The sequence below is a fragment of the Poecilia latipinna genome, unplaced genomic scaffold (genome assembly GCF_001443285.1).
Source record: "Poecilia latipinna isolate Pla-1442-1.1 unplaced genomic scaffold, P_latipinna-1.0 Scaffold403, whole genome shotgun sequence".
Lineage (NCBI taxonomy): Eukaryota > Metazoa > Chordata > Actinopteri > Cyprinodontiformes > Poeciliidae > Poecilia > Poecilia latipinna.
Window position 1 is genome coordinate 265,151 of NW_015113019.1, and position 6,727 is coordinate 271,877.

A 6,727-nucleotide genomic window follows, 5' to 3' on the forward strand; every position below is an offset into this window, starting at 1 on the left:
TTTTTTTTTTTTTTTTAAATTTTTAAAAAAAAAAAAAAAACAGGGAAAAACCCACCCCCCAAGAAAAATTTTTTTTTTTTTTTTTTTTTTTTTTTTAACTGTTGCACAAAACATAATTTTCCAGTTTTTTTTTTTTTTTTTCCTCTTTGTTACCATGCAATCTCTGTGTAATTTTCTTGTTTTTGTTGTGGACATAAAAGTATTGATTTCTGCCATTTAACATGCTTGTTTAACTGCGGTAAACTGAGAAATGACCACGGTTCTTAAAGAAACAGGAACTAAAACCTCTAGTTTCATGGAGATTATCATAGAAGTTAGACATGCCCGCAGTATGAAAAGTTTTATTTTATTTTTTTACATTAAATCATGTAATTGTGTCGCTGATCTTTTAAAATATATTTTTAATGATCTTCATAGCAACACTGGTATATTTTAGTTTTCTTTTTGGATCCATTGTCCTGTTTTTGTAGTCACAGGGACTATAGGTCCCAATTTAATTCACTTCCAAACAAAAGCCAACTCTCAACATTAAACCACCTACAAGGATTAGAACAGAGTGCCAGCTTCTGGCACAACAATTGCTTTTTAATCCCTCTCTGTGCCCATATATGATTTTTTTTTTCTCTTTAAGGTAGTAATAATCTGAGTTCGCATCAGGATGACATTTTTGTTTGTTGTAAAAAAAAAAAAAAGACTGGGGGTTTTTTTTTTTTCTTTTCCCCCTTTTTTTCCTTTTTTTTTTTTTTTTTTTAGATTTGCCACCGTCACTGCTGCTGGAAACATACAGGAAGAAAGAATCTGAAGAATGGAGAGACGAAAAGCTCTTTTTTTATTTTCTTTTAATTAACAGATATTGTACTGTATTATTATTTTTTAAAACCAATTCTTATCTCTTGATTGTCGCATCTGAGGTCACGCACAACATCTTCCTCGATCCGGTTTGAGGCAGTGTCGTCCATGCTTTCCTGCTGAAGTGACCCCAGGACGGGAACGGTTTTTGAGTTTAAATAAGAGTGGGCTTTTGAGGCGGCCGGTTTTATTAGGGGACATGAGCGAGCATGCACCCATACCAAAATTTGAAGAGCTCAAATAGAAATCCAGGGTCACAATCTGTGAAAGTAATTGAAAAATCCCTCCTTTTTAATAGAGTTCATATTTATGCTTCCAGCTTTCACAGTGAAGTGGGTTTAATAAAAGTAATATACAAACAAGATCGAAAGGCATTTAAGCTAATTTACAAAAAACGACTTTCAGCGCACAGATGTAAAAATCCTGTCTATACAATCAGTTTTACCAAATTAAAGGCATGGCAGGGGGAGGCAGAAGCACTATTTTATCAACTTATGTCTAAAGTTTTTCATACAGTGTTAATATGTATAAACCGGTTTGCTTTTTTCTTTTTTAGGTTTGCCAAGGTTTTAAGCAATTTTGGCTGCAAAACCTCTGTTGCTACATTTTAAAGTGCTTTTAATGGTTTGCCAGAAGAAGTGCCTGAATGACAAAATTTCTTTCTCTCCACCATTTCTTCACACTGCCTGTCAGCTGGCTGAAAGAAGGCTACCAAAAATAATGTTTGAAAATGTTTCCTGTCCCAAAACAAAACGCACTGTGGGGTGCCGGCCATCACTTATTTTAAATTAATGTAGTTTAAACCTGAAATAGGTATGGTAAGCAGTTAACTGCAGGCTGCTAGCTCCACAAAGTATTAAGCTCAGATCAACTCCGACCTTTACTCAGTTACAAAATGTAAAAAGGTATTTAAAAAAATACCTGTGCAACAAAGACTTGAAATGTAATAATAACGTTAGCTACTAATTTAATCAAAAAATAAAAGTCAAAATAAGATTAAAAATAATTTATTAAAACTAAGTCAAAAAGAAAACAGATTGACAGGTATCTTTTTAAGTCTTTTTTAAGAATACTTCTTATAGGTAGTACTTGCACCTTTTTTTCTGACCAGTGAGATTCATTGCTTTATTTCTGATTAGGAACTCTAAATTTAGAGTTTTTAAGAAGCATCACCTTTTGTATCCGAAATTGCTTTCTAACAAGCCGCCCTGATGCACATGCTTGACAAATGGTGCATTTTGTATGACAATTTCCTATTTGCACAGAAAAAGGTTTTTCTCATCAAACTGTCAGATTTAAAGTGGTTAAACAGAAACCTGGCTCTTGAAATATGAGTTTAAAATGCAGAACTTCAGATTCATTCAGTAACTCATTTTCCTTTAGTAGAAGATTTAAATTGTTCTAGACTATCACCTAAAGGAAGCTTTTAATTGTTTCTTTTTTTTAAAACTTCTTGACTTGTTTGTTTACAGTCTAACCAGTACATGTATGAGTAGACTACGTTAATGATCCGTGCTTTATTCTAAGCCCCTTAAAAGCCTCTTGAATAACAGAACCCTTCCACGAAGTGAGCCTGTAGGAAGCAGATTAGACCCGGCGGTTGAACTGGACCGATGGGCGGGCAGAGTGAAGGCTGAGGTGATGTTGTGCATGACCTGCGTTGCTTTGGAGATGTGAGGATGATGAGGAGGAAGGTGAACCAGAGCACTGAATGTGTGCCTGCAGCAACAGTTTGACTGTACACGCCAACCGACGGATCGACCGACGGATCGTCAGACAGGTTGGATCTGAAACAAACAAACAAACATGGAAAAAAAAAAAAAAAAAGACAGACAAAACAAAATCGCCGTGTGCCAAAGCTGGGATCTGCTGCATTCTCACTACACTTTTGAAAAAAAAAAAAGGTTTCTTCTTCTTCTTGTTGTCATTGTAAATAGGATATATTTGTTTGTTTGTTTGTTTGTTTGTTTGTTTGTTTTTTCCTGTACTGATAGATTTGTAAAATTTGCGGACAAATTTTGTTACATTTTGTAAAATGGGAGCAATTCGTCCCCCCGACAGGCCTCCTTTTTGCTTTTTCTTCATTTTTAAACCCCTCTTACTTTCAAGTCTTTTACGATTTATTTTTGTTTGTTTGCTTATTTGTGATGACGGACTTTTAAACAAACATGGTGCCAGCAGTGCGTGTGTGTGTACAACTTTCTTTTTTTTTTCTTTTCCCATCTCTCCTTCTCCTCTTTTTGTCCTGAACCAGAGTGGAACCACTACAAAAAAACTGAAAAAAAAAGAAAACTGAAAAAAAAGAAAAAGACAGACCAGTTGGCAATACTTCAGTCACTACTTCTTCGTCTGACCGGCACTGGACTTCTGCCCGCCACTTCCCCGCTGAGAGGAGGAGGAGGAGGAGGATGAAGAGGGAGGAAGGGGGCAGAAGGGGGGACTTCGCTTCACATCAAATCAGATTTTAGAAAAACAAAACACAAAAAAGCACCTTTATAACCTTTATTTCTTGTCTTTTTTTAAACTGTGCTGAAGTGAAGTCAAGTGCTATTATTATATTATTACTATTGTTAATATTATTATTGTAGCCACTCTGTCTGGAATCCTTTTTTTTTTTTTTTTTTTTTTTTTTTTTTTTTGGAGAAAAGCTAAGAAAAAAAAAACAGGAAAAAAAATCAAAAACAAACTTAAGCCAATCTGCACATCTTATGCTTGTATGACCAAGTGACTGTCGTGGATCTTTGTTTTAAACTGATAAGGAACAAACGACTACATAAAAACAATGAAAAAAAAAAAAAAACTTAAGAAGCTGTCATAATGGTGGCAAATGCAGAAGGATTAATGGTAACGATCATGCAATCTACAAACTCAACAGCAAAAACACACAATCCAGAATCATCATGCTGCCTGAATCATACTTTATTCTATCTGTCTTTCTTTCTTCCGCGTCAATCTATTTTAGTCCATTTTATTCTTTCTTCTCTTCTTTCCCTTTTTTATGTTTATTTCCTCTCCTTTTGGCGTCCTCCACACCATCATGAACACCTGTGATTAATGAAAATAATGAAAAAAGATAAATAGCCTTTTATTCGATGCATTACTACATGTTGGCTCGGTAGGCTTAGTTGAAACTAGTTCCATTCCAACAAAGATAAGCATAATGGCAAAATCAAAAATATGAGCTTCTTTATGTATTGCTTCTGCCGCTGTAGTGTTCTGGTCAGAGTTAATGATGAAAAGACTACATATATCTGAAATACTGTATTTACCAATGCAAACCAGGGCTGGCCTCATCAGAACAATGATGGGGGTGGGGTGATTTTCAAATCCGTCCAGTTGCAGTCTTGAGGTTTTGTGCAAAGCTCTGTCTGCTTGTATGAGTTGATAAAGGTGCTTTTTCTTTTATTGCTTTGTAGATTGAAAAAGAAAAAAAACAAAAAAAACTCCTGCATCACCACAGCTCTCCTTCGCTGCGCCGCTCCAAGTCCTCGTGCAAAAGGATGGCAGCGCTGCAGAGAGCCTCCAGGTGGATGCGCCGCCTTAGAAAGCTAACTAAGATAGTTTTATTTTTGCAAGCGCATAGTTTTGAGTATTTTTCTGATTAATGATTGAATGTATTTGCTTTGAGGAGTTATGTCAATGTTGTGAATGTGGGCACACTACAACTCAAAGAAGGAACTGGTGAGATGTCCTCTCTCGTGCTGAACAAAGTGAAAATACAAACACAACAAAGCACTTACTATCTTTGATTACGTCACTACTGCTTTTACATATAAATTTGCACAACAGGAAAAAATTTGCACTCATAAAATCCAACATGTCTTCCTACCACTGTACCATAATTCTTTTAAATAAAAGTCTAAACCGCTCCACAACAGAGGATTGGTCTTCTCATATCCGTTAATTGAAAGTTACTTACAAATTTGGAAACGCAAAGTTTAACTGTAGGGTTATGTTGTGTGCAAAAAAAGTGAAATGACACAGGGAATAAGTATTGAACATTTATTTATTCACAAAATATTCCTTTTTGTTAAGGAACACTGAAGTGTTTTCTATATGGTGAAACTAGTCTGAAGCATTGCTAAAGTGAAATTTTGTTTTGTTCAACAGAAACTAAAATCAGACTTTGTTGATCCTCAGGCTCTCCTCTGTCCACTGATATTCTATTCCATCTTTAGATAAGAATGTTTCATAGAGCATTTTATAATAAATACCTAGGCGTAACGGTACTTGACATGCAATTAGCTTGTGTTTATTTTCCACTTTGCATAGTAATGCATATCAAGATATGCTGAACTATATTTAAATTGTTAAAATAAGCACCTACTGTGGTCTTTGCTTGTTTTAGCTATTTATGAGCGGATTACTTGGGCCAATCAAGCGACTTTATTTTCTTTGAAACCAGACGAGGATTTCTTTGACTGTGTATTAATGCTAATTGCTGATTTGTTTCAACTTTGGAATATTATCAAGTATTTTTCCCCATCTTTTCTTCAGCTATATAAATCTGAAACGAATATTTTCTGAAAATCAGTACCTTCAAGCTTCCATCAGATGTAGTGTTTGTTGCTGTGTTTTGGAGTTGGCGTTCAGTACTACTCCTGTTTAAAACATTCTCCTGGTAGACATTTGGCTTGTCCAAATGTTCTGCAGCAAAGTTTAAATAAGAAAAAATACACCTTTTCTTCAGCAGTGGAGTCTTGCGCAGTGAGCAATCCTGGAAGCCATTGTGTTTTTTATGGAAAGCTACTAATTCCAGATCTTTCTAAAGCTCTCTCCAAATGGCTTTGTTTTTGGACAGTTTTTCTGAAACGCCTCAAGAGGAGAACCTGGTTGTAGCTGATTTACTTTAAGTTTAGAATCATGACCCAGGTGTTTCTCAGTGGAACAATTAAATGTGTGCACAACCGCTCCCAGCAGTATGTTTTGCAGCTCTTGAAAGAACTCTGACCCATTATGAAATACTTCGGATGCAATTCCCTGGTAATGAGCAAGCATTTAGTAGCCATCAGTTTGAACCACCTGATATTAATCATCTTTAGGAGGGGAAGTTATTTTCTAAATACTAAAAGATTTCATCTGGGTTTTATTGGCTTTTGCCCTTTTGCAGCTTCTTTTCATGATGTGTTTAATGTCTATTCCCTGAATCATTCCAGTTAACTGCACAAAATTTATCAAGTTCTGAGTATGCGTTGATTACTTATGTTATCAGCATCTGGTGGGGATTTTAATATTAAAACCCTCCATAGAAATATATTTACTGAAAAAGGTTGTATAGTGACTCTTTTTTTGTTACTCTTGCAGCTAAACTTTTTGTCTGCTCCATTTTCTGTTGAGAAAAAAAATATGTAATTAGATGCATTCTTAGCTTTAAACTTAATTTAGAAACAAAATTTGTGGTGTTTTGACATTTTGTTGGATATTACATGTAAACTAAGAGAAGAGGGAAAATTTAGCAAAGCAGTAAAAGCTAAAATTTCTTATTGTCTTCATTTTAGTTGCACCACAAGCTGATTTCCACTTGATTATTGTGAGATACGAGACAATCAAAATTTGCACTAATTTGCACCAAATTTAAATCCCTTTCTTGCAAGTAAACAAGTGGGACATTTTTTTCCCAAAATATCACCAGCCTAAAAGTGTCTTAAAAGCGGTTTGTGTGTAAAATAAAAGTAAAAAAAACAAACATACAACCCAATTTTTTTTTATCTTTAGAAAAATCTCTCATTCAACCTAAGCAAATATCACATAAATCTTTCATGTGCATCTGAGAGGATGACTCCTGGTTTCTTTTTTTTTTTTTTGGGGGGGGGGGGGGGGGTGGCTTAAAATTTGTTTTTTTTGTTTTCGGGGGGGGGGGGGGGGGGGGGGGGGGTGT

General features: G+C 35.3%; 1 protein-coding gene across 3 annotated transcripts in view; it reads left to right on the forward strand.

The window, feature by feature from the left end:
* The window catches only part of LOC106950493 (zinc fingers and homeoboxes protein 2-like), a 154,602-nt gene extending 151,466 nt beyond the window's left edge, over positions 1–3,136 (forward strand). For all 3 annotated transcript variants that reach the window (XM_015037394.1, XM_015037393.1, XM_015037395.1), the window contains one exon: positions 754–3,136. The gene's annotated coding sequence lies outside the window, so the exon portion shown is untranslated. The remainder of the gene's footprint in view (positions 1–753) is intronic.
* The last annotated feature ends 3,591 nt before the right edge of the window (positions 3,137–6,727 follow it).